We start from the raw sequence: 25,513 nt of genomic DNA, 5'->3' as shown, positions 1-25,513 counted from the left end.
ACCGTCAGTCTCGAAAGACTATGGTATAAGCCTACAGCACCCGGTATTTCCAGGCGGTCTCCCATCCAAGTACTGACCAGGCCTGACCCTGCTTAGCTTCCAAGATCAGACGAGATCAGGCATGTGCAGGGTAACAGTTGCTGCCCAGTCCAGTACCGAGCCTGCAGAAACAGGACTGATGGCGCAACGCCTAAATCAACAGGTTGAGAGAAAGCCACCGGAAAGATAGTACTGCCATCTCTGCTCCTCCAGCACTTTGCATCCCCTTTCTTTTCCCATACTGGAAGGGAAGCTGAATTATCAAAGGACAAGCAGAGGAGTCCCAATCCCTGAAGAACACCCAAGACTGTCTAATTCCAACCCAAGACTATAATTCTCATGCTAGCTCAACTTTCCATTTTTTTTCCTAATTTCTGACCCAAATCATAGTTTAATGTAAAAAAAATATTTTGTCATTATGTTCCATGGTGTAGAGATACTTGGTTTAATCTTATCCAACTGTCCAGCGCCCATGCAGCCATGCCCTGATGCAGGTCAGGGAAAGCCAGGGAGACCTCCTCAAGGTAAGGGAATGTTTGTTCCCTTACCTCAGGGCTGCATTGCAGCTGCATCGGGGCTGAAAAGCGGGATAGGATTTGGTCCTTGGACCTGGAAGATCCAGGTTCTAATTCCCGCTCAGCCGTGAAGCTTCCTGGGTGACATTGGGTCAGTGACTTCCTTGGAGGAAGGGCAGAATAAAAATGTAAATAAATAAATAATGGTTGGTTGGCAACCTTCAGTCTCGAAGGACTATGGTATAAGCCTACAGCACCTGATATTCCCAGGCGGTCTCCCATCCAAGTACTAACCAGGCCTGACCCTGCTTAGCTTCCGAGATCAGACAAGATCAGGCATGTGCAGGATAAATAAATAAATAAATAAATAAATAAATAAATTGACAGACAGACAGACAGACTAAGGCTTTTGTGGCTGGATGAGTTTAAAACATAATTTAGCATGTTGCTCAAGTTTTTAAGGCACAGATTAAAACACTATAATGTGTTTTCATCTGTGGTTTAAAGACTTGAGCAATATGTTAAATTATATTTTAAAATTAATAATAATAATAATAACTTTATTTTTACCCCGCCTTTCTCCCCGAAAGGAACTCAAGGCGGCTTACAACAGGTTAAAACATATTAAAAACGTAATTTAAAAAACAGATAAAAGCATATAACACATATCATAAAAACAGTAGTCAGATAAAACAGTATTAAGTCTGATAAAAAGTAATCAGGTAAAAAGCATAGAGCAGCAAGTCATAAAAGAATCAGGCCTGTAACCAAGTATTTAAAAAAATATTAAAAGGTGTTGAAAAGACGTTAAAAAGGCCGAGAACTCAGAAGCCTTGTTTAAACAGAAGGGTCTTCAGGCCTCACCAAAAAATCTTTGCCAAATTTTTTTTTTTTAAATTTTGGTGTATACCATTTTTCAAACATGTGCTTTCTCTTGTCTGAGAATCTCATCTCTTGCTTTTATTAAGTCAATGTGTGTTGATTGAAATGTGCATGAAAAGAAGGAAGGAACCCTGAGCTTTCACCAGTTGAACCACAAATTAATACATCTCCTCTTGCTCCATTGTCTCTCCTTATCTCTGGTATATTGGCCACTTTGGGACAGGGTACGCCCTCCCTCTCTTCGGTTCTTGTGAAGTGGCTTTTACATTTCCAACTGCCTTCTCATATCTGGGGGGACAACCAAGATTCTTTAAATATATAAAGCTATATGTTCATTTAAATGTAAAATAAAAATAATGCCATAAATAATAGACTCAAAATGTGTACTTACAGACGGGGGGGGGGGGAAAGCTACTCTGTCGCGTTGAGCAGTGTTTCCCAAACTGTGGGCTGCATTGCACTGGTGGGGTCATGACAGATTGTTGGAGAGTCATGAAACAGAAACTGACAGGCTGATAGCAGATAGGGATAATAGATTGAGCCCTATGGATAGTGAAATTTATCCCCACATGTGCATTTACTTGTGAGTAGGTGATCATGCCTGGACTCCTATCAAAGGCCAGGTGACGGGGAAGCCAAGGCCACTGTAACAGTCCTGATCTGATGAACGTGGAGCTCAATAAACACTCTAGAACAGTGTTTCTCAAACTGTGGCTCAGGAAGCACTAGGTGGGTTGTGAGCCAATTTCAGGTGGGTCCCCATTCATTTCAATGTGCATTTTATTTTTTTAATATATTAGATGCTGCCATAGTATGTGAACTGCACGTGGGGAAATGTTGCAGATCTATACTTTGAACAGACTACTATGTAAACTTTTAAGGCCCAAATCCTAACCAACTTTCCAGCTCTGACATAGCTGTGTCAATGGGGCATGTGCTGTTGGGGGGCAATTGTGGGGGGACAGTCATGCAGGCCCCCTCCAGGTAAGGGAAAGTTTGTTCCCTTATCTCAAAGCTGCATTGCCCCTACCACAGTGCTGGAAAGTGGGTTAGGATTGCTTTCAAGGTTACTTAATTGATTTGATTTTATCATGTGGGGGTATTGAACATTTTCCTGCCCGATGATGTCACATCTGACCATGCCATCACTTCCAGTGAGTCCCAACATATTGGCACCCTAAAAAGTGGGTCCTGTGCTAAAAGGTTTGAGAACCATTGCATTAGTGCCAACGCACCATGCTGGTAGACTTTCTGAAGCGGCTGGCCGAACACTGTGGAAAGGCAGATGTTGGGTTCAAGGATACTTTCGTTTAATCTAACTGTATCCTTCCTCAAATTATCTCACAGTTAATTGAGTCATATGGAATAACTGCATTATGGAAAAGCTGCACAAATAGACTAGGACAAGCAGTTGTTTGCAAAATGAGGTTGCTTTATTTGGGAATCTGAGAACAAACAAGAATCTTTTGCAATCAACATTCAAGAGGGAAGGGCAGAAAGGTGTATTCCTTGGGCAGACAGCAGTGAAGAGGGCTTCTGGATATCGGTTGTGTCATCTTTCTGGGCCCTTTCTGCTGTAAAAGAACACAGCGAGAAACTCGAATGGCATTGTGAAAAGGAGAGTGACCTGAGATTTTCTTCCTGCTTTGGTCCTGCAGACACTGAAACTTCTGTTCTGGTAGGGCCAAGTTACACTGAAAAGAAAACTTATATATTTGCTCAGGAGACAACTGTGTTTGCTGCATTGAAAGGGAAAATTAAAAGGCAGATATAATCTGTAACAGAGAAGAGAGGCTGCAACTTTTTGTACCCTCCTTGAACATTGCCCCAGTATTTTCCTGTGTATTTTGGAGAAGACCCCAGTCTCCCCTTCACACTTTCTGAAAGTGTTTGCACATCAATAGAATTGTGATTGCCCTCTGAGTCAAGCACGCATCCCCCTTTTCAACTGTGCTGTGCAAGGAAGATATTCTGCACATGCATAGAGATCTTCATAATTATCACTGTGCTTATTAGAGGGCTGGTATCTCTTTCCTTTTCTTTTCTTTTTACTTAAACACTGTTTAAGTTCAACAGGACTTAGGGCCCAATCCTATCCAACTTTCCAGTGCTAGTGCAGCTGCAATACAGCCCCAAGGCTCGGGAACAAACATTCCTTTACCTTCTGAAGGTCTCCATTACTACCGTCCCACCCCAGGTTGCAGCACATACCCCATTGGCATGGCTACACCAAGGCTGGAAAGCTGGATAGGATTTGGCCCTCATTCTCTAGGACATGTATTTAGGATTGCTGTCTGGGTCAGGCCCATTTTTCAGTGCAGCTCAGTTATACTACTGTCTGTCCTGCCAGACACAAATTGTCCAGTGCTTCATGTAGTTTATTGCTTTCCCTGGACCCATCTACAGATGTTGGAGACTGAACCTGGGATCTCCTCTGTGCAGAGCATGTACTCTATACCACAGATTCACAACCTGTCCCGTAGATGGATCCCTTTCAGCAAATGAATGTGAATCTTTGAAGGCTTACATTGCCCTCTATTGGGAGGACTAGAAAACAACAACAACACACATCTAGGCAAGCCAAATCAAACACAAGTGCTATGAAAGTAACTGAATTGCCCCTGGAACCCAGCATCCTACCAGTCCTGTGGTTCAGAAAGGCAGTGACTAATACTTACCCAGATGTAAGGCTCACTTGCCGTTCTGTAATACAAAGAACAAGCAACACATTATTCTTGCACAAACTCAACTGGGCACAGTTGATCCAAATCTGTTATTTCCATGCTGAAGCAAAACACAAGCCCCCTCTAGAACCCTTAAGCATGAACCAAAGATCCAGTCATGGCTATGACTGTTCCATTTCCTGTCTGCATCACAGTCCTGAGGAGGGACCATAAAAACTTTTGTAGCTCACTGGTAGCAAAATGGGAAGTCACTCAATGCTTGTTTTCCTCAATGCCCAGCCTGAGCAGAGAGTGGGGTAGATCTTAATGGGACACATTGGATCTGAATGCTAGGCCTGGCTGATATGGCATAGGGCTGGAATTTGCCAAGTAGAGATTTCACCAACGGCTGCAGGTTCGCATCTCCCAGATAAACTGGCAGATCAAGAGACTGTATGTTGACTTCTTTTTTTATAAGAGGGCACAGGTCATGAATCTAAAAGATACTGATAGGATTTAACAGTAAGGAGAGATCAGATCAGATTATTAACGGTATTACTAACAGTATTTATATAGATCAGATAAGATTCAGATCTCTGATACTTACGCCGTTGCCGTTGAAGCTTCCGTGACCTGCATTGTTGCCATTAAAGCTGCCAGAATTCTGGAAAAGAACAAAAGGGGCAGTGTGAAGTTTCTCTGGCTCCCTAAATGGCAGGAAGTCTCAGGGGCAACTTTTTAGAGTCTCTCTATGGAGAATTGGTTGACCGCTCATTGATTTTAAGGTGTTGAGGCACACAGAATACTGTATAGTGGAGCTGTAGGTGTTTTCCATGCTTTAACCACCAGAGGGCAGCAATCCTCTTTCCCTGATTCATGGGATTAGGATGGTGGACACATTTAGGCTGTAATCCTATCCACCCCATTCCTGGGAGTAAGCCCTATAAACACAATAGGGCTTCCTTCTGAGTAGGCATGCATAGGATTGTGCCCTCAGTCATGCATGGAAAAGTTTCACCATGTTTTTTAGACTGTTGCAATCTTTTGGGCACCTAGCTCTCCCACCACTCTGATGGGAAAACTGAACCTGCGGAAACCATTTTTTTTTTGGGGGGGGGGGGGGCTGCTCTGAGCAAAAGAGAGAGAGAGAGAGAGAGAGAGAGAGAGAGAGAGAGGAGAGAGAGAGAAGCCTTCTCTCATGTTCTGCCTTGCAGCCCAGTTCTCACCCCTTCCAACCCAGAATTGATGCTCAAAGCAGCAGTGACATGTGGTGAAATCCAAGGCTGGGGGGGCAGACCTTGAAGTATGGAGGTGGATCTCATCTGATCTCAGAAGCTAAGCAGGGTCAGGCCTGGTTAGTACCTGGATGGGAGACCGCTTGGAAATACTGGGTACTGTAGGTTTATACCATAGTTTTTTGAGACTGAAAGTTGCCAACCATTTTTGATGATGGCAAGGTCACAGAGCAAGGTATTCAGAGGGCTACCCTAGTGCCTGCATAATCACAGGTGAGGCTGAGCTGTTGTTGCCGCAGCTCTAGTCTCTGAGAGCTTGTGGCAACAGCAGCTAAGCCTCCCCTGTGATTGCTCAACCAATCAGAAACTGGGCAATGAGCATGTGTATTCCCAAGGAAGGCTGAGCTGTCACTGCCACAAGCTCCAGTCTCTCCCTGTGAGGTTATTTATATTGTAGGCATGTGAGGCCCTGAGATTATTTTCATTGGAGCAGAATAGGACAAGGGGAGGCTGTGCCTCTCCTGCCTTCCCTAAGTGCACTTCCCTGAAAGGTACTTTCCCTTCAGCAACTTCTGAGTCTGCCATGAACAGTCTCTTTGGAATTGCTTGGAACCCAAGCAAGAAAGTAAAGCTATAAAATATTTTGAGGTCATGTTTAACCAGAGGTAGTCACTGATACTTACTCCTCCTGCGCCACCGCCACCACCAACACAACCGTAACAGGGGTACTGCAATTTTTAAAAAAGGCAGAAATTAAAAAAAATATCTCCAAAAACCCAAATCTTTCTCGATGGAATATACATCTCTTAGATTAAATCTTTCTTTTAAAGTTATATCTCCCACATCAAAGCGATTCACTATTTTGACACATCCCATTCATGTCCACAGATTACAATGATGCGGCCACCTGAATGGCACAGCAAACTGCTCCCACCCTACTTAACCCATTCAGTACCGTTACCGTACCGTTGGCAACCTTCAGTCTCGAAAGACTCTGGTATCGTGCTCTGAAAGGTGGTTCTGGAACAGCGTCTAGTGTGGCTGAAAAGGCTGATTCGGGAGTGATAATCCCTTCCACACCGGGAGCAAGTGCAGTCTGTCCCTGGTCTGTCTCCCTGGCTATGGGCCTTCCTTCTTTGCCTCTTAGCCTCAGACTGTTGGCCAAGTGTGTCTTCAAACTAGGAAAGGCCATGCTGCACAGCATGCCTCCAAGCGGGCCGCTCAGAGGCCAGGGTTTCCCACTTGTTGAGGTCCACTCCTAAGGCCTTCAGATCCCTCTTGCAGATGTCCTTGTATCGCAGCTGTGGTCTACCTGTAGGGTGCTTTCCTTGCACGAGTTCTCCATAGAAGAGATCCTTTGGGATAAAACAATGCTACCCCTTGACGGGACTAGGATAAATGAGTTTCTTCTGCCCTTTCTCCAAGGATGCCCTCTATGCCTGTAACTACATCCCTGGACTTCTTTTCTTTTGTCACCTTTATACTTCTTATTATCCCACAAAATTCATGGTTCCCCTCAACATGTTGGCACAACCCCTTAGTCTACTGCTTCCCAAACTTCTCATGGTCACAGCGCCCTTCTTTCATGGTGCCCAGTCATAGTGGCAATTGTGCAAGATCTCTCAAGAATTGTGTGAGATCTCATGAAAATTGTGTGAGGTCTCATGCGAATCATGCAGGATCTTGCACATGATCTCGGCCCAGCCAAGATGGCAGCACCCTGGAGAGCTGGTAATAAGAGGCCATCAGGGACAGCCCATGATGCCCTTGTGAGTGTAGTTTGAGAACCCGTGCCTTACATAAACTCACAGTGCAATTCTATGCATGTTTACTCAGAAGTAAACCCCATTGTGTTCAATGGGCCTTATTCACAGGTAAATGTGCATAGGATTGCACCCGTTTCTCCAGTAGAGCCCTTTGGAGACATTGCTTTTCTACAACCTGTTTGGAGTCATTAGAACCCACTGAAGAAGTCACAAGAATACTTTCATCCAGGGATAGAATTGATGGGTCAAGTCCACTTGCAGATACTTACTTTTCCTGCATTCTGCAACAACAAGAACAAAGGACAAGAATTAACATCTTCAAACACCCAACTTGTCAGCACTGAAGCACAAATCTCCCCCATTTCACAATAAGAAGTCCCATATTCTGTTGCAAACCCACTTCTGCCTTATTCATTACCCAAAGTTGGGTCACTCACTACTGCAAGACGAGCATTGATTTATTACTTTTAATATGGATTTAATTAAAACATTTTGGCCCTGCCTAGAGTGACCAAAGATGGCTTATGACATCAATGAAAAACAGCTTAGGGCACAATCCTAACCAGGTCTACTCAGAAGTAAGTCCTATTTTGTTCAATGGGGCTTACTCTCAGGAAAGTATGGTTAGGACTGCAGCCATAATCAACTAAATGTGAAAGTACAGTGATAAAACCAGCACGCCCGCCAGTCATAAAATAAAATAAAATGGAGAGGATCTTAACAGGAAAACTGCTACTGGGTAAGTTAAAATCTCAGCCCCTGAACCAAAAGAACATCCATCTAATGGGGATTTAATTTCAGAGTTTGTTTGCCCTTCTGTCACTCCACATGCTGGTTCAGAACCTTGACAGCCTCCCCAGCTCACGGCGGTCATGATATGAAGAACTGGGTGACATTCATATATTGATAGTAGCCTATACGAAAGACCCAGACTCTTTTGGTGTTTTCATGCATGAAGTTTTCAAAAGCAGAAGTGACCTGATGGGCATTGTAGGCCAAAAACCAAGGTATCAAACAGACACCCCCTACCCCACCCCCCACCCTGAACTATCTTCTGGAACCAGCCCTTCAGAAAGGTCCTCCAGAATGGACCCCAGCCACAGCAATACAGTCTTTCGGTCCTATTCCATTTGTGAGATCCAGAAGGATAACATGGTTGATGGCATCAAAAGAAATGGAGAGGACCTGCAGATCCAACAGTGACTCATTAGCTCTGTCTAGTTCCCAGTCTAGATATAATGTACTATGGCCAAGGCTGGTTGATCTTTATTCCATCATGAAACTCAAAGCACTGGTACATGGGATCCCAATTTTTTACCCATCCAGGCGCTTCTCCATCCACTGCTGAGTGGCACTGTTTAGTTTCAAGAAGGCTACTTCATCATATACTCAGGGACCCCATAGACCAGTGGTTCCCAAACTGTGCACTGTGGTGGCTACTCCTCCAAGGCACTGCCATCTTGAATTGCGTGAAATCTCATTTGATCCAGGATGGTGGTGCCCAATCTCATGAGATTTGGGTGTTACCATCTTGGATCTCACAAGACCTTGCAAGATTTGGGTGCCACCATCTTGGATTTCACATGATCCATGATGGTGATGCCAGACTGAGCAGAGAAGAAAACACTGTGGGAGGGGAGGGCACCATGGCGCCAGTAAGTTTGGGGACCACTGCTTGTATAGACCAGGGGTGCCCAAACCCCGGCCTGGGGGCCACCTGTGGCCCTCAGGGGCTCCCAATCAGGCCCTTGGGGAGCCCCCAATCTCCAATGGGCCTCTGGCCCTCCAGAGACTTGCAGGAGCCCATGCTGGCCCGATGCAACTGCTCTCAGCATGAAGACAACTGTTCAACCTCTCATCTGAGCTGTGGGACATGGGCTCCCTCCATTACTTGCTGTTTCACATCTGTGATGCAGCAGTGGCAGCAAAGGAAAGGCTGGCCTTGCTTTATGCAAGGCCTTTTATAGGCCTTGAGCTACTGCAACATCTTCATTCATTCATATAAGTTCCATCTCTAATAAATTAATTTATGTAAATTTATTCAATTTTTAAATGTAAATTAATTCTTCCCCCCCCGGCCCCCGACACAGTGTGAGAGAGATGATGTGGCCCTCCTGCCAAAATGTTTGGACACCCCTGGTATAGACCATCCCTGGGACAAATATGAATTGAGAATTCCTCACATTTTGTTTCAGACACAAAAATAAACTGGAAATTTCCAATGAGGAAAAAAAACAAAACACAATCCAATGAAATTATTTTGAAAGCTGACAGTTTTTTCTCCTGAGAAGGGAATTAATATGAATAAATAAAGATCCATCTGAACATATCGGGGAATTCTGAGTACTTACTCCATTGCCGTTAAAACTGTTGCCTCCTGCATTATTGCCATTGAAGCTGCCCTGGTTCTGGAAAGGAGAAGCAAAAAGCATTAGATTATTGGGGGAAAAAAATATGAACATTGTACTATACCTTATATACCTTATATACTTATATACATAAGGTATAAGTACTATACCTTATGTACTATACCTTATACAAATATGAACTATACCTTATAGTATAGCTGGAATAGGGTCAGGTATGTCAGAGAATAATATGGGGTGGCAGAGACATTTCAAAAAGAGTAAAAGCAAGAGCAAATTTTGTGACTCCTCCTATGAATGATCAGAGAATTTTCAAGGGAAGCCAAAAGAGTTTCTGTCAGACAAGTACCAACGTAGACAAGATATACAAAGAAAATTGCGTCGCCATTTATGTTTACACACCAGTCCACCTGCGAAGTTGTTGAAGTGTGGCATTCCTTTTTTGCTCGATGACCAACACACATAAATTCATCCCCACCCTCTGCGCACCAGCCGTGTACCTCTGGTTCCTCCTAAACTCTGGCTACCAAGAAACAAGTTAGGGACAATCTTACCCCTGGAGCAGGAGCTGCGCTGGTGTCCTGCAGGGCCACCAGGCAGAGGAGGAGGAATCCAACCACAATCTTCATCTTTGCGTTGCTCTCTCACAACCAAAGTTGTGAGCAAAGGCCAAGAGGAGGCTCTATTTATGCCTGGTGCCCTCTGGAGCAGTGCCAATCTCTGCAAGCCAAGCCCAGCAATTCAACCTCTGCGTGGACCAATGCTTGCTTCTCCAGTCTCTTCTTCCACACCCCAGAGTCCTGCCCTCTTGCCTTTCCCGGAATGTTCTTGTGAATCACTTCTGACCCTGTGACCCACTGGGTGACACCCTTTTCCTCCCCACTTCTGTTTGCTCTGCTCTCACCTTTATGTTTTTTATTATATAGGATGATCCTTCAGATATACACAGTAGTATAGGAAATAATTTCCAATTCTTTTGCCTTCTCTTTCCATAGATAATCTACTGAATGCTTTGAATGGTGACTACAGAGAAGGGTTGTTCCCCAGCAATATCTATATTTTTATTGTCTTGATTTAAGTAAATGTCCTTGGCCATGTCCTTTTAATAATAATAATAATAATAATAATAATAATAATAATAATAATAATAATAATAATACAGGTACAGTGATGCCTCGCAAGATGAAATTAATTCGTTCCGCGAGTCATTTCGTATTGCGAAAATTTCGTTTTGCGAGGCATCACTGCAAACTGCAAACAAACCAAAAAAAATGCAAAAAAATTCGTCTTGCGAAGCACGGCCATAGAAAAATTTGTCTTGCGGGTCACCAAAAAAATCGCAAAACGCTTTCGTCTTGCGAGTTTTTCGTTGCGCGAGGCATTCGTCTTGCGAGGCATCACTGTATTTCTATACTGCCTTTCTTGGTCCTCAGATTTCTCCTCCGACTTTATTCAAGGCGGTTTACATAGGCAGGCAATTTAAATCCCCGAAGGGATTTTTACAATTTGAAAGAAGGTTTCTATCTTTCAAGAAACCACAACATTCAGGTGTTTCTTTCTTGATCTGGTCGCACATTCTGGCCTCCATCCTCCCACGCTCAGAGCAGATGGAATAGCTCGGCTCAGCTTGTCAGCTGCTTCAAGGTCGCACGGTGCCGGTGGCCTCAAACCGGCGACCTTCGGATGTTATCTTCAGGCAAATGGAGGCTCAACCCTCTAGACCAGACCTCCTGCCCTTTAGTCCTCCTTTAGACCTCCCCTTTAGACCTCCTTTTAGAAATATTTTTCCTCCTAAGGGTGTGGAAGTGCAGGGTATCTGGTGTTCATATGTATATAAAGACACAGACACACAACCTATCTGTGAAGACCTAGTGAATTAGTGAACCAGCTGGTGGGGAAAGGTCTTGCAAAAAGAGGACACCAACTGCACCACCAAGAGAAAGGAGTTCTACGTATCATAGGGGGCCATCACTGAGAAGGCCCTCTCACAGGTCATCACTTGCTGCACTTCAACAGTAGCAGAACTTCCAAGAGAGCCTCCCTAAAAGATCTCGTAGGGTGGGCAGATTCATATGACATTAGGTGGTTCTTTAGATACCCTGACCCCAGGCCTTTTAAGCCCCAGGCTACTTGCTAATCGACATGCAGCTCTTAATACGTGAGCCTCTGGGCCAGTGGCATAGCTAGGGGTGTGTGGGTCACACCAGGTGTTGTGCACAGGGGAGGTGACACCACTACTGGCCAACATTTTTAAAATCTTGGTATTCTTGAAAAAAAATACTATAATGTTATATATCATTTGATGTTTAATTTAATGCAGAATGTAATGAAACAAACTGCACTGAAATATCTCTATTCTATCAAAAGTTATAACCAAAAGTCAGTGGGGGCAGGGCAATGACACATCACCACGCCCACTGCCTGGGGCACTGCCTCACCCCCTGCATGGGAGGAGGTCCATCCTAGGGGTGACATGCTGGCCTCCTGCTCTGGGTAACACAAACCCTAGTTGATGCCACTGCTCCCGGCCCCAGTGTGGTGAATTGCTATCCACATAACTGAGAAAAGTAACTCACAGCCCAGTTCTCACCTGCGCCAGCACAACCAGGCTGCATGGCCTGTATCCAGGGCAGGTTAGGAGGTGGCTGGAGGTCTCCTTGGGCTAAGGGGATATACCGTATTTTTCGCTCCATAAGACGCACCTGACCATAAGACATACCTAGTTTTTAGAGGAGGAAAACTTACTTTTAAAGTAAGCCTGCCCTCCCCCTGTGGCACCTGCGCAAATGAGGACCTTGCCCCCGGTGCGGACCTTGCCCCCTTTGTTCTCCACCTGCCCACCCCCTGTGGCGCCTGTGCAAATGAGGATCTTGCCCCCGGTGCAGACCTTGCCCCCAGTATTCGCTCCATAAGATGCACACACTTTCCCCCCCACTTTTATTGGGGGGGGGGAAGTGCGTCTTATGGAGCGAAAAATACAGTATTTCCCCTTACCCCATGTAACACCCCGGACACCCCTATGAGGCTTCTTGGATCCACGCCAATGATTTAGCTGGTGCAGATCTGGGAAGCCCAGTATAAAGCTGACTGGGCTGGGAGGGAATTTAGGATACAGCGGAGGCTTTCTCTGCCAAACCGACCTTCTCATGGGCCTGTTCCACCCCTTGTTCTGATACAGGGTCATGAAAGCCACTGATGCGAACAAATCAAATGTTTAAAAACCTAAGTGCTCAGCATGCTCACAAAGCAATTATTAGTTTAAAATTCCACGTTCACATGCTTAGCAGCTTAAAGGGAAAATGAAGCTTAAATCCATTTCACTTCTCGGTGAAAAGAGGGTTTGAAAGCCGCAGGTTGGTAGCTCTAAAAATAGCAAGGAATGCTTAGCATCCAGATAAGAGAACAGTGGAAGATCACCACTCTTGCCTACTGAGTTTGCTTTTGACCTTGCAACAGTTCTACCCTCCCCACTAAAAACACCCCCTCCCTATCTCTCTCCTCCCCCCCCCCCCCACCCCTGGGCCATCTGGCTAAATCTTACCAATGCTGGCCAGCACTGCTCCAAGATGCAGTGCCAGCAGGCTGGGGCAGGCCATTGGGCCAACGATGCCGGCTCCTGAACAAATGTGCTACACTCTGAGCCAGTATAGGGACAATGTGCCAGATCCGGTGGGGGGATAGGATTGCACTATCAGGAAGTGAGGTGCGGGTTAAGTCATGCATGTCCCAGCAGCACATGTACCGGAAATTATGTGAAGCCAGTTGGACAGAATGAGTATCATCTGAGCAAAACTAGTGACGTTTTCCCCAAGTCATTTCAGGTAAGGGCAACTTGGAGAGACAGCAGGATGTTTGAGGAGCAGGGTTATTTGACCTATAGGCATTATAAACTTACAGGCTGTTTTAAAATTGCCACTTAGTCATAGTAGGAGACAGCAGGCAGGCACCCGAGCAAACAGTCCTGGTCTATAAATCAGCATTAGTCCCACCAAAGATCAACAGGCCACTTGGTTTGGGACAGAGAGCTGGGACCAAACTAGCCTTTCAGTGGATAGGAATAAGGGCCATTCTTGGGTGGACTCTCAGTTCAGACTCTGAGTTAGGACCAGAGAGGAGAGGAGATGTTTCTGGACCAATGTCAGGGCACTATCTCAAGACTGAGCTTGTGAGCTTCCCAGAAGCAATGACCATGCCATAATTGGAAGCAATATGGGGCCCAGTCAGTTGATTTGGTAATCCTTTGTCATATAGGGACCTCAACTGCTGCTGTTATCACTGGAACATGGCACTCACACCCAGTAATTAGAGGCGGGGCAGAGGAATATGTTGAAACTTGAGCCATAATGTGGTTAAATGGTCCTAACAGACATCTGTGAGGTGTCAAGAATCTTGTGCTGGTACCATCCTTGGGGTGACGCAGTGTTCATATCACACATCAACTGCCTCTCTTTCTGTGAGCAATTCAGGGCCCATATGAGGGTCGAAAGCGGGGGGGGGGGGGAGGAGTCACAGAAGGGGACCTGAAAATTTCTTGGGATCTCACATTTTCTGATCTCACCAGGGCCCATGAGAGTGGGGTGCAGGGAGTACATCATACCTGGGCCCAGGGTCAAAAATGGGGGCCTGGGAGCCAAAGGATGGAAGCTGGAAATTTCCTGGGATCTCAGAAAATGTTTGCATAGACTATGTGAAGACTAGAATTCACATTTTGCGTAAGCCTACATAGTTTTAAGGCAATCATTTTATCCTGCCACTCTTCTATGCCTTGAGTGCTTATGGTTCTTGGATAAGGAATGAACACAAGGGGTGAAGGTAAGGTCATATGTGTGTCACTGGGAACACTGACATTTCTTAGAAACTTGTCTAGGAGCCTCTCAACGAAAAGGTCAGGAATAGTGAAGAAACTTTATTGAGAACATTCCTGGAATGTTTCATTGGAAAGGTTTCATTTCATTCTTCATATGGAAGAATCATAGAGTTAGAAGGGAGTTAGAAGGGACCGTCAAGGTCATTAGTCCAACCATCTAGTCCAGTCCAGACAAGGATGCAGATCTCCTGTTGTCTTGTGTGCTCTCCGAGGTATCTGAATGGCCACAGTGAGATACAGGAAGCTGGACTAGATGGGCCTTTGGCCTGATCCAGCAGTGCTCTTCTTACGTTCTTATTGTCTGTAGCAAGAAATCTTTCCAGAGCAGCAGGTTCCTGTCAAACTTGTGTTTGAAGCTCTCTGGAGAAGGAGAATCTATTCCCACCTCTCTTGGCAACCTGATCCACTGCCAAACCTACCTGACCATCAAAAATTTCTTCCTGATGTCCAGCCAGAAACTCCTCTTTTGCCATTCGTACCTATTGGATTGAGTTTTAGCAGGGCAGACATGAAGTATCAGGTGGACTTTGGGCTTCTTGAAAACATCTGTGAAATATTCACCGGGGGGGGGGGCTTTTTGGTGCTAATCGGTCAGACCCCTTGGCTCAGACTAAACCAAAAAAAGGATGATATGCTGATCAACATTGAAATCTCTGGCACGTTTGTTCTTTGGAATGAATGAATATGGCTATCGAAGATGCCATTGTTCAGAGCAGCACACGGACGTGACAGGGGCAACCTTTCACATGGTCCTTCAATGTACAGATTTATGGCATTTTCGTAATTTCTGTTTATTCTAAGTAGGCAGCACCCAGGCAAACAATGTTGGTCTATAAAGCAGCATGGGTTCCTCCAAAGATAAACAGTACTCGACTGGAGACATTGAACCGCTGTCACCCAATTTGCGACAGCACGATATTGGTGAGTTGGATGAAATCTGATGGAATCCCAAGGTTAGAACTTGGATGATAAATTCACTCAATCCTCCTGTCTTAAAGAAAACTTAAAGAAAAAAAATTCATTTTTCAGTGTTTTTGGCTGCAATTCTGCCTCTCAGCCACACGATGGCGCATTGGTTGCAATCTCCCTACCTACTTTCCAGAGATGAAACACTTTCAAAGAATAAAAGAACATCTTCATTCATTGCGATTCACTGCACTCTTTCCCCCTCCAATGCAGGTCTATAATTAAGGCCTGATTGCCAATGAGGCTAGCATATGCACTGGGCACTTTAAAAAGACTTTAATGACCTAAGAGCTACGTTTTTAAGACAGGCAGTGTGGCGTAGTGGTTGGAGCACATTAGAACATGGGTATCTGTGTTTAAATCCTACTTAGCCATCAAGTTTTATGGGTGCTTTTTAGTGGAACTCACTGTCTTTTAGCCTAACCTACCTCACAGGGTTGTTGAGCAATGTGTGCCACCCTCAACCCCTTACTGGATGGGTGGTATATAACTTAATTTAGCTCCCCCCCTCCCACGTAGTTGAAAGAGTACAGTGCAGACTGAAAATGTTCAATTCCAGTTGAATTATTGACAGTGCTAACTGTTTTCAAGACATCGACATCCTTTAACGAAGGAAACAGAAGTTGTCACTATACCAAATATTTCCATAGATTGTAAATATATCTCAAATGATCACTGCAAACAAATGTGGAAACATCAGGGTAATATTGTATTTGTTAAACTGTGGGTTGGGGGACCCTGGAGCGTCTTAGAAGCTTATCAAGAACCATTTGCTGGGGGCCATGGGGAAAGTCCGTCATGGGAGTTCCCATGGCACCCCGTGTCTACTTCCTGAGGTAATACTGGGCTCTGTCACTTCCACTTGTAGTGAGGTATGTGTAGCTGGGGGTGTGTTTTTGTCCTGTATCTAGCACATCCCTCAATAGCAGGAAGTTTCAGAGGATTAATATATAAGCTTATTATAGACTGAAGGTTTTTTTGTGTTTTTTTTAAAAAAAAGAAATTATTGCTGTTTGTTTTGAGCAGTCAACAGCAGCCAGGCACCTGGCAAACACACTGCTGGTCTATAAAACAGCATACATTCCACCAAAGATAAACAGGATAATTGGTTTGGGACCAAGAATTTAACTTAGTGTAGCCAAACGTTGATGCATACTCTTCCCAGTGGTAATTAAGTGTAATTAAGTACAATTTTGTAAATACTGTATGAAGGTAATAAAGAAGTTTCTGTTCTTGAACCATGGAAAGAGTGCTGTCCCCAGTTGCTGTGGGTCTGTGTCCCATCTATCCCCAATGGTGGACTGAGCATGCCCACTAGTACTGAGGGTTCAGGGGCTGGCTTGGCCAGGTGGACTCTCTGATGCGTGCAGGTGTTTGGTTAATGACTGACCTGTATGATCTCTGGTCCCCCCACCTTGCATGGAATTCTGGGGCAGCTAGGAAGCTCACCAGGGGCGTTTTGATAAGAAAAAAGTGGTGAGCAGGCTTTTCAGTTTGAAGCCTACACACCACTTCCACACTACATTCAAAGGAAATATTTATTTACCCAGTATGATGTTAATCTGTGGAACTCCTTACCACAGGATATGGCAATGGCACCATATATGCCTTTCAAAGGATATTGGTTGATGGATGAAAAAAGTCCAGCAGAGGTTACAAGTCATGATGACTGTACGCAACTGTTACGTTTTAGAGGTAAGCTATGTCTGAATGCCAGATACCTAGGAGAGGGGATTTAGCTATCTGTTTGTCTTGTCCCGGAGGCATATGGTGGGCCACTGTGAGATTCAGGAAGCTGGATTAGATGAACCTTGGCCTGATCCAGCAGGGCTCTTCTTATGTTCTTTAGGAGTGTGTGTGTGGAGGGGGGGAATCAGATGTGTTCTTGGATGGTCTTCATTCAGACACTGTAGCGGTCAGGCCAAAACCCTAGCATTGTGGTATTCTGGCACAAAAGGATGTTTATAGGGGTGTCCTGTGGAATGTTACTATGGTCAGACAGCTACTCTGAATTCAAAGTGCAAGATCTAATGGATGCCTCCCCTACACTTCTCTGTTAAAAGCCATTCTGAGAGCTTCCAAGTGTCTGACTGGTAGAGTACACATCCCAAAACAATCTACTGCCTAGACACGTTCCAGTCACCCAAGAATACCTGTAGGGTGACCAGACCATCCATGTTTTTAAGCTGGACAGCTTAGTGAAGCAATCGACAGCTGTTTGCCATGAAAACTATGTAGAACCTCCAGCTCCAGGTGCAGTGTATCAGTGAATACCACTTGCAAAAGAAAGAAAAGCATGGGGGAGGACAATTGCCTTTCTGAGTGGTCAGGCCTGAAGCTTCACAATACAGGAAAAAGGATGTTCAACTATATGAAACTTCTGTGATATCCAAAGGGCTCTTTCCATGTTCTTATTAGTAGGCTGTTGTAGTTCTAGCGGCCACTCAAACCACACTAACAAGCACATTGGTCTGAACAGGCAGGAGTGTGTAAAGTAGGGATTCTTTATTTGCAAAAGGGATTGGGGACAGCAGCGGAGAAAGGAGAATCTACCCTGTGTCCAATAGGGCATGACGGAAAAGGCAGGATGGAGAGCATCTGGAAGGCTGTTGTGGTGGACTTCTGGGTCCCTAATACTGTAAAAGAAGAAAAGGAACATTAGCAAGAATGAAAACTACTCTACAGTCCCTCTTCTTCTCCCGTCCTCCTCTTCCAATCCAGGGACTGAGAAGAACAGAGGCTGGCACACCACAAGCAAGGGAGGGTGGCATTTAACAGGCTATCAAAAGAACCAGGAGGTCTTGGGGCAGCCCTAGACACAAAAAACTAAATGCAGCCATTCCTTGCATGAGGAGGCAGCTCAATGGGATATCAAGAGTTCTAGGACAGCCGGTGGCTTATCACAGAGGACAACATCATCTCCATTCCACTCGCCCCATAGCTAACTGGGGAGGGGTCAAAGGGATGGTTGCTCATACTCACCCAGACCTCGGGATTGTCGGGACTGTCGAAGGTGTTCTGTGGAACAAAACAAAAACACCATGTTATCCCTGCACAAACACAACTGCGAAGAGTTGTACAGACTCTCAGGAACATGCAGTGAGAGAGCAGCGGTCAAGGTCTGCTAGTCAGGTGAAGGAATCCGCCATTGACGGATCTTTGGTACTTACTCCGTTGTTGTTGAAGCTGTTGGAACCCACGTTGTTGCCATCAAAGCTGCCTCCGTTCTGGAAAAGAGATCAGGACAGGACATGTTTGCTCATTGTGGCTTCCCACTTCTGAGAGTGGAAGGAAGTTTGCAGGGGCAGCCTGCTAGGGGATCCATTTCCTATCAGCTTGCAGAGTTATGATGTTGGCCTTGTTTGTTTTAGAAAGGCGAAGCTGGCTGACACCCAGAGGAATGGGACTGGTCTTTCAAGGGGCACCAGGCCTCCTAAAGATAAACCTGGTGCTTGCTGGGGGCACCATCTCTGTTGCTGATGTGACATTCCAGTGGCCAATGGTTTCTCTCCAGTTCCTAGACACTACTCAGTTGGGGATGGGGGGTTCAATGTTCCTGCAGCTAGCAACCTAAGAACATAAGAAGAACCCTGCTGGATCAAGCCAAAGGCCCATCTAGTCCAGCTTCCTATATCTCACAGTGGCCTACCAAATGCTTCAGGGAGCACACAAGACAACAAGATACCTACATCCTTCTGCCATTCCCTTCCATCCAGCATTCAGAGATAGCCTACTTCTCATGGCTTGTAGCCTGTGATGGATTTTACCTCCATCAATCTGTCTAATTCCCTTTTATATGCATCCAAGCTAGATGCCATCGCCCAGTCCTGTGGCAAGGAGTTCCGCAGACTCATTACATGCTGTGTAATTAATTACATCACGTGTGTTTGCTGATACTTACCACTGCAAAAGAGTTCTGCAGCAAAAGAGAGAAAACGTACTAAGAGTTAAGAATGTCACCAGACACCCAACCCATGATAACCAGTTTTCAAATCCCCATGATCAGTTGAACTGGTAAATCAATGAGATGGTGCCAATGGCAGGTCTCTGGTACTTACGCCGTTGTTGTTGAAACTGTCATCACCCACTTTGTTGCCATCAAAGCTACCGCCATTCTATAAAAAAAGTAGAAGGGGATGTGTGAGTATTTTGAAGGCCCCCCTTCAAGCATCAGGAATTTTCAGGAACACTATCAGGCTCACAATATCTCAACAGAGCACTGCAAAAACTGCATTTCTGTAATACCTGCTTATTTACAAATGTATACATTGAGTGGAATGGTGTATGAACACACCCAAAACATGTTTGTCTTTATGGAAAGTCTAGGCTTGGTACTTCCTAGACATCAGAAAGGACAGGCTTTCTCCCTTCCTGGCTACACGCCTCCTGGCTTCTGTTCTTCCTTGACAGAATCCAGACCACACCTTACCAGTTGACAACAAGAGCTATTTCAGTACTTAGAAGGCACAAGTCATCAATGATCTTTTAAGCAAGCATCAGTTTGGGGTTTGACTTAAGTTGGGTTAGATTCTCCTAAAACTGGAAATGCACAAGCTGAATCTGGTTTTTCATATCGCACCACTAGATGGCAGCAAAACCAATCACGAACTATAGTCTGGGAGCTGCTACATTCAGTGATGCAGTTTTCAATCTTTTTCATCTCATGGCACACTGTCAAGGCGCTAAAATTGTCAAGGCATACCATCAGTTTTTTTTTTTACCATCGACAAGGCACTCTGCACTGCTGGCTAGGGACTCACATCCCCTAATAGTCCTACTAATAAATGGCCTTCCCCCAAAGTCCCGCAGCACACCTGCGGACAACTCGCAGCACATCAGTGTGCCATGCCACAGTGATTGAAAATCGCTGCATTAAATGAATGGCTGTGCCTCTCAGGGGATCATTTCAACCCACAGCTTCAACTGTGGCTATGATGGAGAAACCACACCTATTAAAGGTCCCCTATGAATAGCACCGAAACTAGATCCCATGTCGGATCTGGCGGCCCAGCACAAAGTGTGCGTTGCAAGATGGCCTGGTTTTAATCCAACTCTATCATATGGGCGCCCAGACAAGCACTGTAAGTATGGCAGTTTCACGAAAACTATTTACAAATCAATCCCATTGGATGGAAAGGTGTACCATTTATGCAGCTGGACAGAGAGGGATACCTTTGACAGTTGCCATTCAACTAATTCTGAAGCATCTCTTTAAAGTTCTGAATGATCTTAAAAATCAAGGTGTGAAGAATTGTATAGGACAGAGTTTCTCAAACCGTGGGCTGGGACCCACTAGGAGGGTTGCGAGCCTGTGTCAGGTGGGTCCCCATTCATGCCAATGTGTATTATATTTTTAATGTATTAGACTTGATGCTAGCATGGACTATTTTGATGTGCATCTTCAGCTCTGGCTATGATGGAGAAGCCACACCTGGTGAAATACCTCTGTGATACTATGAATAGCTCAGAACCAAGTTCCCGTGTTGCACTGGGCCAGCCCAATGCAGAGTGTGCATTATAAGATGGCCTGATTTTAATCCAGCTACATCGCATGGGAGCCCCAAGCATGCCAACTCCGAAAATGTGGGGCAACGTGTCCCTAGATAGTGAGCCACCAGTAACTGAAGCATCCCTCTAGAAAACCTGAAGCCTGCAGAATGCCCTTCCAAACGCCACTCCTGTCTCAACTGTCCATGTGGATCCCAAACTAGCTCTGGTTATCCAGCAGAACTTGTCCAAAATGTGATCTCGGTTTTTAGATGGCTTGCTGCTTCTCCAGCCTAGAAAGGATGCTTCCAGTTCCTTCCAGGTCTATGGGAATAAGCTCTTGGGAATGGTGTCTGTTACTCAAAGCAAAGGCATGGAGTGCTGGATGGGACCTTTCAATACAATGACAGGACTGGCGTGTCATGTGCGCTTGTGGATACTCACAACTGCAAAGGCATTCTGCAACAAAACATGGAAAGAGAAACAATGTTAGGAATTAAGAATGTGCCTGGCTGCCTAACCCTTTCTCAGCTGAACACACCTCTCTGATTTAATAAAACAAAAATGGCATCTTCCCTCCCAGTAAAACTCTCTCCACCCATTCTATTTGTGAGCATGTGATAGCACAACATGCTACTATCTCTCAAAGCACATGAGTGCACTGTTGAGCATGAATGACTCCTGCTCCTTCCCCAGATAGCTCTGTCCTTTCTCTCTTGCTGCCCCTTATGCTCAGAACCAAGAGCGAGGATGGTGTAGTGGTTTAAGAGTTGGTCTTAGACCTGGAAGATCCAGGTTCAAATCTTCACTCAGCCACAAAGCTCCCTGAGTTGCTTTGGGTCAGTCATTCTCAGAATCTCCTACCTCAAAGAGTGATTGTGAAGGAGGGGAGGAATCATGTATACCACCTTAAACTGCCTCCCCAAGCACTAATCTCTCTCATTAAGCCTTTCCTCAAAAGTCAATTTTCCATCATATCTATGGTAGAACACAACTCATCACCCTGCCACTGATCTGAGAACCTTCCTGTAGCCTCCAAAAGCAGCCACAGGATATTTACCCATGGGATAGTTTGATGCTCATTGATCAGAAACCATCACCCATAATCAGGTCAAAATGATGTGTGGCTAAGCTGCTGAATCAACAGGTCTGGGCCATGTGCAGTTCTCTGGTACTTACGCCATTGTTGTTGAAGCTGCCACTCCCACCAACATTGTTATCAAAGCTGCCTCCATTCTGTAAGTAGAGGAGGAGAAGGCATTGTGAGTGTTCTGTGGCTCCCTGAGCATCAGAGAGTTTCAGGAATGAACAGAAGAACTTCAGAAGAGACCCACCAGATCAGGCCAAAGGCACGTCTTCTTCAGCTTCCTGTATCACACAGAGACCCACCAGGTGCCTCAATGACAACAAGATCTCTGTATCCTCTTGCCACTATTTGCAGCTGGCATTCAGATATAGCCCACTTCTTAAACCAGGAGGTTGTGTATACCTGTCCATCGTAACCTGTGATGGACTTCTCCTTCAAAAATCTGTCCCCTTTTAAAGGCATCTATGCCAGGCAACAACATCACATCTAAACATCTCTTGTTGCCCGGTGCAATGGCTACCCCCTGCAGCCCCTTAGCTGTGCCACTGCCCAAGAGACAAATTATGGGATGTAATATTTTAAATAAATAAATAAAGTGCCAAAATAAATGGGGCAATTTCATAGGATACTTACTCCTCCATTTCCCCAGCCATTCTGCAACCAAAAAATGAGAAAGAAATCAGAGTTGGGAACACTCTCAGATACCCACCCATTAGTCACCCCTTCAATATAAAACGTATATAAGGAAGTTGTCATAACACAACACACTATATAGTAGATTAGCTTGAACGGAGATCAGGCAGAGGGGAGAGAGGGGGGAGTTCTTTTCTTTAGAATCATCTGAACAAGGATGAAGCAGAATCAGCTGAAAGGTTTGCACTCCTTTCAGGAGAGACCTTTCCTTCTGCTGAGGAGATGGAGCTGGAACTGTTCATCCCTAAGCACAGAGGAATTTTGGGTACTTACGCCATTGTCATTGAAGCTGCCGGATCCTACTCTGTTGTTATCAAAGCTCTGGCCATTCTGGAAAGGAGAGGAGAAAGTGTCACTGAGGTGGGTGAGTGGAAGAAGTTCACAAATTCCATGGAGCCAGTCTGTGCCATTGGCTGGGTCTGGAACCAGGATGTGTGCCTGGCAGGGCCAGCCCATTGCCTCAGGGAGCAGATTGCTGGGAGGGGGGGCACCTATCTCTGTCCACCTACCTTCCTCCACTGCTCCTTCTTCTCCTTCCACTTGCTGGTTTGGAAAAGGAAGAGGGGGGCAGAGAGGAAGAGGAAATGCAGGGGGGAGGTAGACTACCATGCTAGAATATTGGGGTGGGAGGAGCAGAGGCTGGCACATCATCGGGTAGGGGGCAGGCCATCTCAGGAATCAGGAGGCCTTGGGTCATCCCTGGTGTCTGGGCAGATTGCGGACAGGAGGAGAAACCCAGATCAGTAAATGGGTGTAAACAGGTGGCACTGAAAAGGAGCAAAGGAGCAAGACGCAAGCTAAGGATAAGGGCAGGATTACCAACTTTGATCTTGCAAAGGCTCTTGTGCTTTAACAACTACCTATCAGCTGCATCAAAATTCAGCAGGAGCCATTTCCCCCACCCTTACATGCTTCAGCCACTACATCTCTTGGTGGTCTTCAAAAACACTTGCAAATAAAAAGTTGACAACTCCACTGGAAATCAAACAAAGTTAAACAAAAGTCCCCAGGTGAGCCAATTCAGAACTTCCCACTTAAGAGGAAGAGCCACCAAACTCCAGCAGTAATTACCGTGAATATCCCAGTGTAAGGCTCATGGTAGTAACTGGCTCCACCCCTATTTCCTCTCTAGCCCTGCCCCCCTGGACCACTATTTTGCACATTGCTCTGATTGATGGACCTCAGGGTTCCAGGCACAGAAGTCATCTCTCCAGCCACAGATGAGCAAAAATAATGAGGGATGGAAGAAATCAAACACATTTTCCAAGTTTTAGTTGCAAGAATTCCAAATTATATTTTAAATTGAACCTGGCTATCATGGCTGGGCCACTGTGGTTGGCAACCTTCAGTCTCGGAAGACTATGGTATTGCCCTCTGAATGATGGTTCTGGAACAGCGTCTAGTGTGGCTGAAAAGGCCACTAGAGGGCAGCAAAAGTGAACTCTTGAACTATGGATCTTGGAGCTGCTACTATACATTCAGTGGCTCAACAAAACAAATGAGTTAAGAGGTGCACCAAAGGGACTATTTTGATGTGCATCTTCAGCTCTGGCTATGATGGAGATGCCGCACCTGGTGAAACACCTCTATGATACTATGAATAGCTCAGAACCAAGTTCCCATGTTGCACTGGGCCGGCCCAATGCAGAGTGTGCATTTTAAGATGGCCTGATTTTAATCCAACTACATCGCATGGGCGCCCCAAGCATGCCAACTCCGAAAATGTGGGGCAATGTGTCCCTAGATAGTGAGCTACCAGTAACGGAAGCATCCCTCTAGAAAACCTGAAGCCTGCAGAAAGCCCTTCCAAACGCCACTCCTGTCTCAACTGTCCATGTGGGTCCCAAACTAGCTCTGGTTATCCAGCAGAACTTGTCCAAAATGTGATCTCAGTTTGTAGATGGCTTGCTACTTCTTTAGCTTAAGAAAGGATGCTTCCAGTTGCTTCCAGGTCTATGGGAATAAGCTCTTGGGAATGGTGTCTGTTGCTCAAAGCAAAGGCATGGAGCGCTGGACGGGACCTTTCAATACAATGACAGGACTTGTGTCTCATGTGAGCTTGTGGATACTCACAACTGCAAAGGCATTCTGCAACAAAACATGGAAAGAGAAACAATATTAGGAATTAAGAATGTGCCTGGCTACCTAACCCTTTCTCAGCTGAACAAACCTCTCTGACTTAATAAAACAAAAGTGGCATCTTCCCTCCCATTGAAACTCTCTCCACTCGTTCTGTTTGTGAGCATGTGATAGCACAACATGCTACTACCTCTCAGAGCACATGAGTGCGCTGTTGAGCATGGACGACTCCTGCTCCTTCCCCAGACAGCTCTGTCCTTTCTCTCTTGCTGCCCCTTATGCTCAGAACCGAGAGCGAGGATGGTGTAGTGGTTTAAGAGTTGGTCTTAGACCTGGAAGATCCAGGTTCAAATCCTCACTCAGCCACAAAGCTCCCTGGGTTGCTTTGGGCCAGTCATTCTCAGAATCTCCTACCACAATGGGTGGTTGTGAAGACAAAAGGAGGGGAAGAATCAGGTATAACACCTTGAGCTCCTTGGAGGAAGGGCAGCATAGAAATGTGAAAAATAAGCTGCCTCCCCAAGCACTAATCTCTCTCATTAAGCCTTTCCTCAAAAGTCAATTTTCCATCACATCTATGGTAGAACACAACTCATCACCCTGCCACTGATCTGAGAACCTTCCTGTAGCCTCCAAAAACAGCCATAGGATATTCACCCATGGGATAGTCAGATGCTCATTGATCGAAAACCATCACCCATGATTATACCATAATGATGCGCACCTAACCTGTTGACTAAACAGGATTGGGCCAAGTGCAGATCTCTGGTACTTACGCCGTTGTTGTTGAAGCTGCCACTCCCACCAACATTGTTATCAAAGCTGCCTCCATTCTGTAAGTAGAGGAGGAGAAGGCATTGTGAGTATT

The 25,513-nt window shown here is 45.4% G+C and overlaps 1 long non-coding RNA gene across 1 annotated transcript; it reads right to left on the bottom strand.

The window, feature by feature from the left end:
- Positions 1-2,882: 2,882 nt before the first annotated feature.
- On the bottom strand, positions 2,883-6,062 carry LOC136661019 (uncharacterized). Its single transcript, XR_010794918.1, has 4 exons — positions 6,018-6,062; positions 4,707-4,763; positions 4,115-4,139; positions 2,883-3,010 (listed from the first exon to the last, which is right to left on the bottom strand). It is a non-coding gene; the product is annotated as an uncharacterized lncRNA (long non-coding RNA).
- Positions 6,063-25,513: the final 19,451 nt, after the last annotated feature.

Source organism: Tiliqua scincoides, chromosome 10, assembly GCF_035046505.1.
Source record: "Tiliqua scincoides isolate rTilSci1 chromosome 10, rTilSci1.hap2, whole genome shotgun sequence".
Taxonomy (NCBI): domain Eukaryota; kingdom Metazoa; phylum Chordata; class Lepidosauria; order Squamata; family Scincidae; genus Tiliqua; species Tiliqua scincoides.
The sequence above is the reverse complement of the archived record's forward strand: the minus strand, read 5'-3'. Positions and strand labels throughout refer to the sequence as shown.